This window comes from Lolium rigidum, unplaced genomic scaffold (genome assembly GCF_022539505.1).
Source record: "Lolium rigidum isolate FL_2022 unplaced genomic scaffold, APGP_CSIRO_Lrig_0.1 contig_15940_1, whole genome shotgun sequence".
Classification (NCBI taxonomy): Eukaryota; Viridiplantae; Streptophyta; class Magnoliopsida; order Poales; family Poaceae; genus Lolium; species Lolium rigidum.
In genome coordinates, this window is record NW_025899880.1 from 166,192 (window position 1) to 177,030 (window position 10,839).

The following is a 10,839-nucleotide window of genomic DNA, read 5'->3' on the forward strand; positions in this document are numbered from 1 at the left end:
GTCTTGGCTGTTGGGTTCCCACCACATCGTTTTTAAGGGCAGACGCATATGTGCATCACAATGGGCAAAAATTTGGGTCTGCCCTAAAAAAAATTACTTCACCATATAGAGGCAGGTCAACTGTTGGAGCAACAATATTGGGTTCAAATGCCCTAGGAAATGGTTGCGGTTTAGTTTACATTATCTATTGGAGATGCTCTAAGAGCTTGAAATAAGAAATCCGTACCAAGAGCATTTTGCAATCAACTTGAGAGAAAGTGACAGTAGTGTTGCTTTAAATCTCTTCCAACCATCCGGCTATAGCTATAGCCGGTTCCATCATGCGTGCTCTTTTTCTCGCGTATGGGAAAAAGAGGCAGCCTAAGTTACATTGGACACACTTATATTCAAGATCGAAGTTAGTAAACCAAAGATCATGCATACCAAATTTGTACACACAAATATTTCACTGACCCCACCCTGAACAAATTGGGCCCAACAATTCATCATCGGCACAAATTAAGCGAATGGGATTGATTACTTGGATAAATTAACCGAGTGGCTTAAATTTCCTAATCCCCAAATCTTAAACAAAATCAAATGATGATTCCAACTACAGATCAGCGCTACTATTAACTAGAGAATCCCTTAACTACAACTCGAAGCACAAATAAAAGAGGATTGAATGAACATGTGGCTTTATCGAAACACAAGATCTAACACAAGAGGATTGAAATGAGAATAGCCAAACCCTAAGAACGCTAGATCAAACAAAAGTGAAGATGAAAATGGGAGAAGAATAAGGGGAGGGGATCAAACCTTAGTTACCTCCGAATCCTCGTCGACGATGTTGGTGTCTTAGGTGTTCTCCGGCAGGACGTACTCTTCCCCTCCGTAGGGGTCCCAACCGACGGGGGCATGGACGGGGGCCTCCTCGCCGGCGGCATTGGAGGCGACCGCATCCTTCTTCTCCATCGTCTGTGGATGGGGTTTTCTTCGCTTTGCAGAAGGTGATGGGACAGAGGGGTGGTTGCATGAGTGAGTGAGTGAGAATGGGGAGGTGGAGAGGGAGAGTGGCAGAGGCTCTATAAAGGCGCGGACACGCGTGCACCGTTTAACCGCGTACGCTACTGTGTCGTGTACCGCGGACACGCTTACACTACTGTACGTTAAGGTGGACACGTGTACACCCTCGAGTCTAACCCTGGCGCGTTAGGTATAACTCTCGAGAGTAACACTAGTGCCTTAGTTGCACTCACTTTTACCCTCGAGTACTAACCCTGGCGCATGCAATTTACTTAGTTTTACCATTTGGTGGCTGGTCAACACAGAGTCAAAAACGACTGGGGTTTAGTTTCTAATTAAGTCATTTTACGCACAACTAATTCAAAATAAAGATCAAAACATAGTGGCACCTCCTAATGGAGTCTTCTTATGTGACCTGCCACCTAGGAAACTATAAGAAACATAGAAAAATCAAGTTTTACCCTAAACCACCTACTAGCTATGAAGGTGCATGGCTTTTAACTCAAACCCCTTCCCAAAACATCGTTCCCAAAAAAATAATTTGTCTGAATGAGGCTAAAATTGGCACACCCGTGTATTTTTGAATTGCAAATAATTTGATGTAGGCCAAGCTAGATTTCATTGCACAAAACAGGCATTTTCCATTTTTAAAATTTGGTTCTATTTTCTATTTGAATCCCTTAGTTTTTTTTGCTATATACGAGGTGCCCTTTTTTATGGTACTCGGTTTTTCCCCCTCTCTTAGTCACAAACTCTCAAAAAATCCATGACTTGTCCTCACTTTGGCTGCTACGCTCTCGTTGGTCGAGCCGTTGTCACGTGAATCATGCTCACCAACGGTTGATCCTCTGATCTAACGGATAGGATAACCTCTCTCTCTCTCTCTCTCACTCCCTCTCTATCGTTGCATCGTGGCTAGTTGCCACCCCTCTATGTATGTGAAATAACGAGTTTTCCACCGAATACTTTAACTCCATAAACAAATGAATTTGAATGTACAATTACTCAACAATTTTGGTTTTCTACATTACTTTTTCTTTACCTAATAATAAAAGCAAAACGGCTTCTTGTTGGTCCGTTTTCTATTGCCCTTATTTTCGCAAATATTACAACACATGTGACAAGGTATCGACTTGTCAATGCCTACGAATTGTAGACTAGGGTTTTCGTGGAAGTAGAGGGCAAGTAGATCTCGAGGGTTCAGCTGGAAAAGTACTCGGCTACTAGAAAACTAGGGTTCTGTTGATAATAAAATCGACCCCCTCTTTCTCCCTCGACTCCCCCTTATATAGGAGGCGGAGCCGAGGGTTTCGTGATGTATAAGTTACAAAGACCGGGAGACTCTTTGAGTTCGTCCCGTAATAGTTACAAGCCATTATTCCTAATACAACTCTATCTTTCCAAACCATTGCTTAACTGGGCTTCCGGCTTCATAAACTTCGGGTCATGGGTCTTCAGTAAACCCCGGGCACCATCTTCGGCAAGCCCGTTGGGGATGCCTATGTCAGTAGCCCCCGAGATTTTGCTTGAATCGAAGAATCAGGGAAAATCTCCATCATTACAATTAACACCTGATTTCTTGGAGTCACTAAATAACTCTTACAGAATAATCATATATTGTACAGGGATAATGGTAGTTGGGGCTGGTTCATCTGACGGATCATGTACCAGTTAACTGCTCTCGTGGCAATCCCGCAAAAACCTACTTCAAGATCAAGTCACTGGACATGATCTCGGTACACTACAAGGAAAAGGCCTATAGCTGCAAATATTATTGCCGGCGCACCAGAGAAAATGCCCGCCGGTGCTAAATACTACTGGCGCGCGTGTTTCGGCCGCGCCGGTGATGATCCAATACCGCCGGCGCAAGAAAAAAATAGTGCCCCGGGATAAGGCTGAACTAGGTCCGAGCCAAACTGAAAATTGGAGCTCCCTTACTGCCGGCGCACAACCATGTTGGTGCGCCGGTGGTAATTTGTTTACCACCGGCGCATCTACATGGCGGTGCGCCGGCAGTAAGGGAGATCCAATTTTTATCCCCCCCCCCCTGGACCGCCTTTTCAGTTTTCAAAAAAATAAAAGAAAATGATAGAAAATTCAAAAAATGAAATCCTTTGAAATGCCCATGTAATATGTCATCTAGGTTTAGTGAAATTTAAAAAAAAAATGAATTTTGATATATTATGCAAAATGGCGTCATCTTTCGGTAAAACGGGATTTCTGGTTGCATACGCCTCCGATGAAAAACTTCTTTATATCAAAATCTATCTATGCAAAATTTCCGCTTCGAATTCAATGGCCCACCGCAGTTTGGACAAAAAATAGATTCGTAAATTGGAAAACAGAAACAGGACTTTTTTCAGGTTTTACATTTTGATGAAAAAAAGAAAAAAATTACCCCCGGCGCACGACCATACTAGGTGCGCCGGCAATACCTTAGGCTATATATGCCAAACCAGCCCGGCGCACCTTCTCTCTCTTCCATTTCCCCCATGGTCTCTTTCTCTTCTCGTCCTCCTCCTCTCTTCCTCCCTCCGGCTACCTTCTCTTCTCCTCCACTTTTCCCCCTCTTCTACCTTCTTACCCCTCTAATCCCTCCCTACGGCGAGCACCTCCTCAAGCTACTCACCGGAGCACCTCCTCAAGCTACTCACCGGAGCACCTCCTCAAGCTACTCGCCGGTGAGCACCTCCTCAAGCATCTCTCCGGCGAGCACCTCCTCAAGCATCACGCCGGCGAGCACCTCCTCAAGCACCACCTCCTCTCACCCCTGGTCCGGCCACCTCCTCTCACCCCGACGACCACACCGGCAACCACCTCCTCTTTGTAAGAAGATGACCACAGTGGCGGCGGTACATCTCCAAGGCACGACCTAGAACTTGACCGACGACCTAGAACTCAACCGACCTAGATCTAGATCTAGATCTGCTTTTTTTTGAATCCTGGAAAACATACCGCCGGCGGACTAGGCTGGTGCGCCGGTGATAAATCGAGTTACCGCCAGCGAACAAGATGGTGCGCCGGCAATAAGCCTTTACCACCGGCCCGTTCCCACCGGCGGGCTCTGGTGCGCCGACAGTAGTGCTTTTTGGTGCGCCGGCAATAAGCCTTTTCCTAGTAGTGGTATACTGGCGTAATTCGACATGTGCTGCTTAAGGTATTACCAAATGCCGAACTCCAGTCATATTTTATCGGGTACCTGATGTCTACGTTCCCCCTCCTTTCCTGTAGACAGTGTTGGGCCTCCAAGTGCAGAGGTTTGTAGAACAGCAGCAAGTTTTCCCTTAAGTGGATCACCCAAGGTTTATCGAACTCAGGGAGGAAGAGGTCAAAGATATCCCTCTCATGCAACCCTGCAACCACAAAGCAAGAAGTCTCTTGTGTCCCCAACACACCTAATAGGTGCACTAGTTCGGCGAAGAGATAGTGAAATACAGGTGGTATGAATATATATGAGCAGTAGCAATGGTGCCAGAAAATAGCTTGCTGGCGTGTAGTTGATGGTAGTAATATTGTAGGAAGTAAACAAGCAGTAGTAACGCAGCAGTAGTAACGCAGTAAAATAGTAACAAGCAGTGATAGCAGTATTTAGGAACAAGGCCTAGGGATTACACTTTCACTAGTGGACACTCTCAACATTGATCACATAACAGAATAGATAAATGCATACTCTACACTTTTGTTAGATGATGAACACATTGCGTAGGATTACACGAACCCTCAATGCCGGAGTTAACAAGCTCCACAATAATGCTCATGTTTAAGTAACCTTAAGTGTAAGATAGATCAAAACGACTAAACCAAGTACTAGCATAGCATGCACACTGGTCACCTTCATGCATATGTAGGAGGAATAGATCACATCAATATTATCATAGCAATAGTTAACTTCGCAATCTACAAGAGATCATGATCATAGCATAAACCAAGTACTAACACGGTGCACGCACTGTCACCTTTGCACACATGCAGGAGGAATAAAACTACTTTAATAACATCACTAGAGTAGCACATAGATAGTAGTGATACAAAACTCATATGAATCTCAATCATGTAAGGCAGCTCATGAGATTATTGTATTGAGGTACATAGGAGAGAGATTAACCACATAGCTACCGGTACAGCCCCGAGCCTCGATGGAGAACTACTCCCTCCTCATGGGAGCAGCAGCGGTGATGAAGATGGCGGTGGAGATGGCAGCGGTGTCGATGGAGAAGCCTTCCGGGGCACTTCCCCGCTCCGGCAGGGTGCCGGAACAGAGACTCCTGTCCCCCAGATCTTGGCTTCGCGATGACGGCGGCTCTGGAACTTTTCTCGTATCGTGGCTTCCTCCGTAAGGGTTTTCGATGCAGGGGCTTTATATAGGCGAAGAGGCGGCGTCAGAAGGTCGAAGAGGCGGCCAGGGGGTAAGGCGGCGCGGGCCAACCCTAGGCCGCGCCGGCCACCCTCCTGGTGGGCCTGTGGCCCCCTCTGGTCCTTCCCGGGTGTTCTGGAAGCTTCGTGGAAAAATAGGAACACTGGGCGTTGATTTCGTCCGATTCCGAGAATATTTCTTTACTAGGATTTCTGAAACCAAAAACAGCGAGAAAACGAGAAGCGGCACTTCGGCATCTTGTTAATAGGTTAGTTCCGGAAAATGCATAAATATGACATATAATGTGTATAAAACATGTAGATATCATCAATAAAGTGGCATGGAACATAAGAAATTATCGATACGTTGGAGACGTATCAGCATCCCCAAGCTTAGTTCGCTCGTCCCGAGCGAGGTAAAACGATAACAAAGATAATTTCTTAAGTGACATGCCATCATAACCTTGATCATACTATTGTAAACATATGTAATGAATGCAGCGATCAAAACAAAGGTAATGACATGAGTAAACAACTGAATCATAAAGCAAAGACTTTTCATGAATAGTACTTCAAGACAAGCATCAATAAGTCTTGCATAAGAGTTAACTCATAAAGCAATAAATCAAAGTAAAGGTATTGAAGCAACACAAAGGAAGATTAAGTTTCAGCGGTTGCTTTCAACTTGTAACATGTATATCTCATGGATAGTTGTCAATGCAAAGTAATATAATAAGTGCAATATGCAAGTATGTAGGAATCAATGCACAGTTCACACAAGTGTTTGCTTCTTAAGGTGGAGAGAAATAGGTGAACTGACTCAACATAAAAGTAAAAGAATGGTCCTTCAAAGAGGAAAGCATCGATTGCTGTATTTGTGCTAGAGCTTTTATTTTGAAAACATGAAACAATTTTGTCAACGGTAGTAATAAAGCATATGAGTTATGTAAATTATATCTTACAAGTTGCAAGCCTCATGCATAGTATACTAATAGTGCCCGCACCTCGTCCTACTTAACTTGGACTACCGGATCTTTGCATGCCATGTTTCAACCAAGTGTCACAAAGGGGTACCTCCATGCCGCCTGTACAAAGGTCTAAGGAGAAAGCTCGCATTTTGGATTTCTCGCTTTTGATTATTCTCAACTTAGACATCCATACCGGGACAACATGGACAACAGATAGTGGACTCCTCTTAAATGCATAAGCATGTAGCAAAGTTATTATTCTCATATGAGATTGAGGATATATGTCCAAAACTGAAACTTCCACCATGGTTCATGGCTTTAGTTAGCGGCCCAATGTTCTTCTCTAACAATTTTGCATGCTCCAACCACTAAAATGATAGACCTTCAGACAAGACGGACATGCATAGCAACTCACATGATATTCAACAATAGTTGATGGCGTTCCCCAGAAACATGGTTATCGCGCAACAAGCAACTTAATAAAATATAAAGTGCATAAGTACATATTCAATACTACGATAGTTTTTAAGGCTATTTTGTCCCATGAGCTATATATTGCATAGGTGAATGATGGAATTTTAAAGGTAGCACTCAAGCAATTTACTTTGGAATGGCGGAGAAATACCATGTAGTAGGTAGGTATGGTGGACACAAATGGCATAGTGGTTGGCTCAAGGATTTGGATGCATGAGAAGTATTCCCTCTCGATACAAGGTTTAGGCTAGCAAGGTTATTTGAAGCAAGCTCAAGGATGAACCGGTGCAGCAAAACTCACATAAAAGACATATTGTAAACATTATAAGACTCTACACCGTCTTCCTTGTTGTTCAAACTCAATACTATAAATTATCTAGACCTTAGAGAGACCAATTATGCAAACCAAATTTAAGCATGCTCTATGTATTTCTTCACTAATAGGTGCAAAGTATATGATGCAAGAGTTTAAACATGAGCACAACAATTGCCAAGTATCACATTATCCAAGACATTCTACCAATTACTACATGTAGCATTTTCCAATTCCAACCATATAACAATTTAACGAAGAGGAAACTTCGCCATGAATATTATGAGCTAAGAACACATGTGTTCATACGAACCAGCGGAGCGTGTCTCTCTCCCACACAAGGATGAACTTATTCAGAGAACTAAGATAACAAAACAAAAACAAAAATAAAAGCACACAGACGCTCCAAGTAAAGTACATAAGATGTGACTGAATAAAAATATAGTTTCACTAGAAGAAACCTGATAAGTTGTCGATGAAGAAGGGGATGCCTTGGGCATCCCCAAGCTTAGACGCTTGAGTCTTCTTAAAATATGCAGGGATGAACCACCGGGGCATCCCCAAGCTTAGACCTTTCACTCTTCTCGATCACATTATATCACCCTCTTCTATTGACCCTTGAAAACTTCCTTCACACCAAACTTCAAGCAAACTCATTAGAGGGTTAGTGCATAATCAAAAATTCACATGTTCAGAGGTGACACAATCATTCTTAACACTTCTGGACATTGCACAAAACTTCTGAAAGTTAATGGAACAAAGAAACTCATTCAACTTAACAAAAGCGGCAATGCGAAATAAAAGGCAGAATCTGTCAAAAACAGAACAGTCCGTAAAGACGAATTTTAAGATGGCACCAGACTTGCTCAAATGGAAAAACTCAAAACTAATGAAAGTTGCGTACATATCTGAGGATCACGCTCGTAAATTGGCAGATTTTTTCGAATTTTCTACAGAGAACTGTGACCAGATTCGTGACAGACAGCAATGCTGTTTCTGCGCAGCAATCCCAAATATAACATCAACTTTGACATAGAAACTTTACTTGGCACAAAAACTTGATAAGGAGAGGTTTCTACAGTAGTAAACAACTTCCAAGACTCAACAAAACAAAAATTGCTGTAGCAAAATAAACACATGGGTTATCTCCCAAGAAGTTCTTTCTTTATAGCCGTTAAGATGGGCTCAGCAGTTTTAATAATGCACTCGTAAGAAATAAGAGTTGAAGCAAAAGAGAGCATCAAGAGGCAAATTCAAAACACATTTAAGTCTAACATGCTTCCTATGAAAAGGAATCTTGTAAATAAACAAGTTCATGAAGAGCAAAGTAACAAGCATAGGAAGATAAAACAAGTGTAGCTTCAAAAATTTCAGCACATAGAGAGGTGTTTTAGTAACATGAAAATTTTTACAACCATATTTCCCTCTCTCATAATAACTTTCAGTAGCAACATGAGCAAACTCAACAATATAACTATCACATAAAGCATTCTTATCATGAGTCTCATGCATAAAATAATTACTACTCCCAACATAAGCATAGTCATTCTTATTAATTGTAGTGGGAGCAAATTCAACAAAGTAGCTATCAAATATAGGAGGTATATTGTAATCATAATCAAATTTATCCTCCATAACAGGTGGTAACAAAAGACTACTATCATCATAATCATCATAAATGGGAGGCAAAGTATCATCAAAGTAAATTTTCTCCTCAATGCTTGGGGGACTAAAAATATCATGCTCATCAAAGCCAGCTTCCCCAAGCTTAGAATTTTCCATAGCATTAGCAACAATGGTGTTCAAAGCATTCATAGTAATAACATTCCCATTAGCATGCATATAAAGTTCCATGGGTTTCTTAATTCTTTCTTCAAACACATCATGTCCTAATTCAAGATAAAGTTCATAAAGATCTCTCATATTTTTGTTGTTTTCCATTATGCCTAACTAGTGTAAACAAGAAACCAAATGTCGCAATTGCGAGTCTAAAGGAAATAGCTTCGAGTACTTACAGTGGCGCCGGAAAATAGCTTAGTAGCCGAGGTCCGGAGTGTGAGTACCTTTTACCTTTCCTCCCCGGCAACGGCGCCAGAAAATAGCTTGATGTCTACGTTCCCCCTCCTTTCCTGTAGACAGTGTTGGGCCTCCAAGTGCAGAGGTTTGTAGAACAGCGAGCAAGTTTTCCCTTAAGTGGATCACCCAAGGTTTATCGAACTCGGGGAGGAAGAGGTCAAAGATATCCCTCTCATGCAACCCTGCAACCACAAAGCAAGAAGTCTCTTGTGTCCCCAACACACCAAATAGGTGCACTAGTTCGGCGAAGAGATAGTGAAATACGGGTGGTATGAATATATATGAACGAGTAGCAATGGTGCCGGAAAATAGCTTGTCTGGCGTGTAGTTGATGGTGGTAGTATTGCAGCGAGTAGTAACACGGTAAAACAATAAACAAGCAGTAGTAACTCAGCAGTATTTAGGAACAAGGCCTAGGGAATAGACTTTCACTAGTGGACACTCTCAACATTGATCACATAACAGAATAGATAAATGCATACTCTACACTTTTGTTGGATGATGAACACGTTGCGTAGGATTACACGAACCCTCAATGCCGGAGTTAACAAGCTCCACAATAATGCTCATATTTTAGTAACCTTTAGTGTAAGATAGATCAAAAGACTAAACCAAGTACTAGCATAGCATGCACACTTGTCACCTTCATGCATATGTAGGAGGAATAGATCACATCAATATTATCATAGCAATAGTTAACTTCGCAATCTACAAGAGATCATGATCATAGCATAAACCAAGTACTAACACGGTGCACGCATCGTCACCTTTGCACACATGCAGGAGGAATAAAACTACTTTAATAACACATCACTAGAGTAGCACATAGATAAATTGTGATACAAACACATTGCAATCATCAAGAGATATAAATAAGCACTTCACTACGCTCTTCAACAGTGAATAAGTACTTAGTGAAATATAGCCTAAGAGACCCACACGGTGCACACACTGTCACCTTTACACACGTGGGACAAGGAGTCTCCGGAGATCACATAGGTAAAACCCACTTGACTAGCATAATGACATCTAGATTACAAGCATCATCATATGAATCTCAATCATGTAAGGCAGCTCATGAGATTATTGTATTGAAGTACATAGGAGAGAGATGAACCACATAGCTACCGGTACAGCCCCGAGCCTCGATGGAGAACTACTCCCTCCTCATGGGAGCAGCAGCGGTGATGAAGATGGCGGTGGAGATGGCAGCGGTGTCGATGGAGAAGCCTTCCGGGGGCACTTCCCCGCTCCGGCAGGGTGCCGGAACGGAGACTCCTGTCCCCCAGATCTTGGCTTCGCGATGGTGGCGGCTCTGGAACTTTTCTCGTATCGTGGCTTCCTCCGTAAGGGTTTTCGATGCAGGGGCTTTATATAGGCGAAGAGGCGGCGCAGGAGGGTCAACGAGGCGACGACACCCTAAGGTGGCGCGGGCCCAGCCCTGGCCGCGCCACCATGTCATCTGGGCCCACCAGGGCCCCCCTCTGGTCCTTCCCGGGTGTTCTGGAAGCTTCGTGGAAAAATAGGAACCTGGGCGGTGATTTTGTCCAATTCCGAGAATATTTCGTTACTAGGATTTCTGAAACCAAAAACAGCAGAAAACAGGAACTGGCACTTCGGCATCTTGTTAATAGGTTAGTTCCAGAAAAT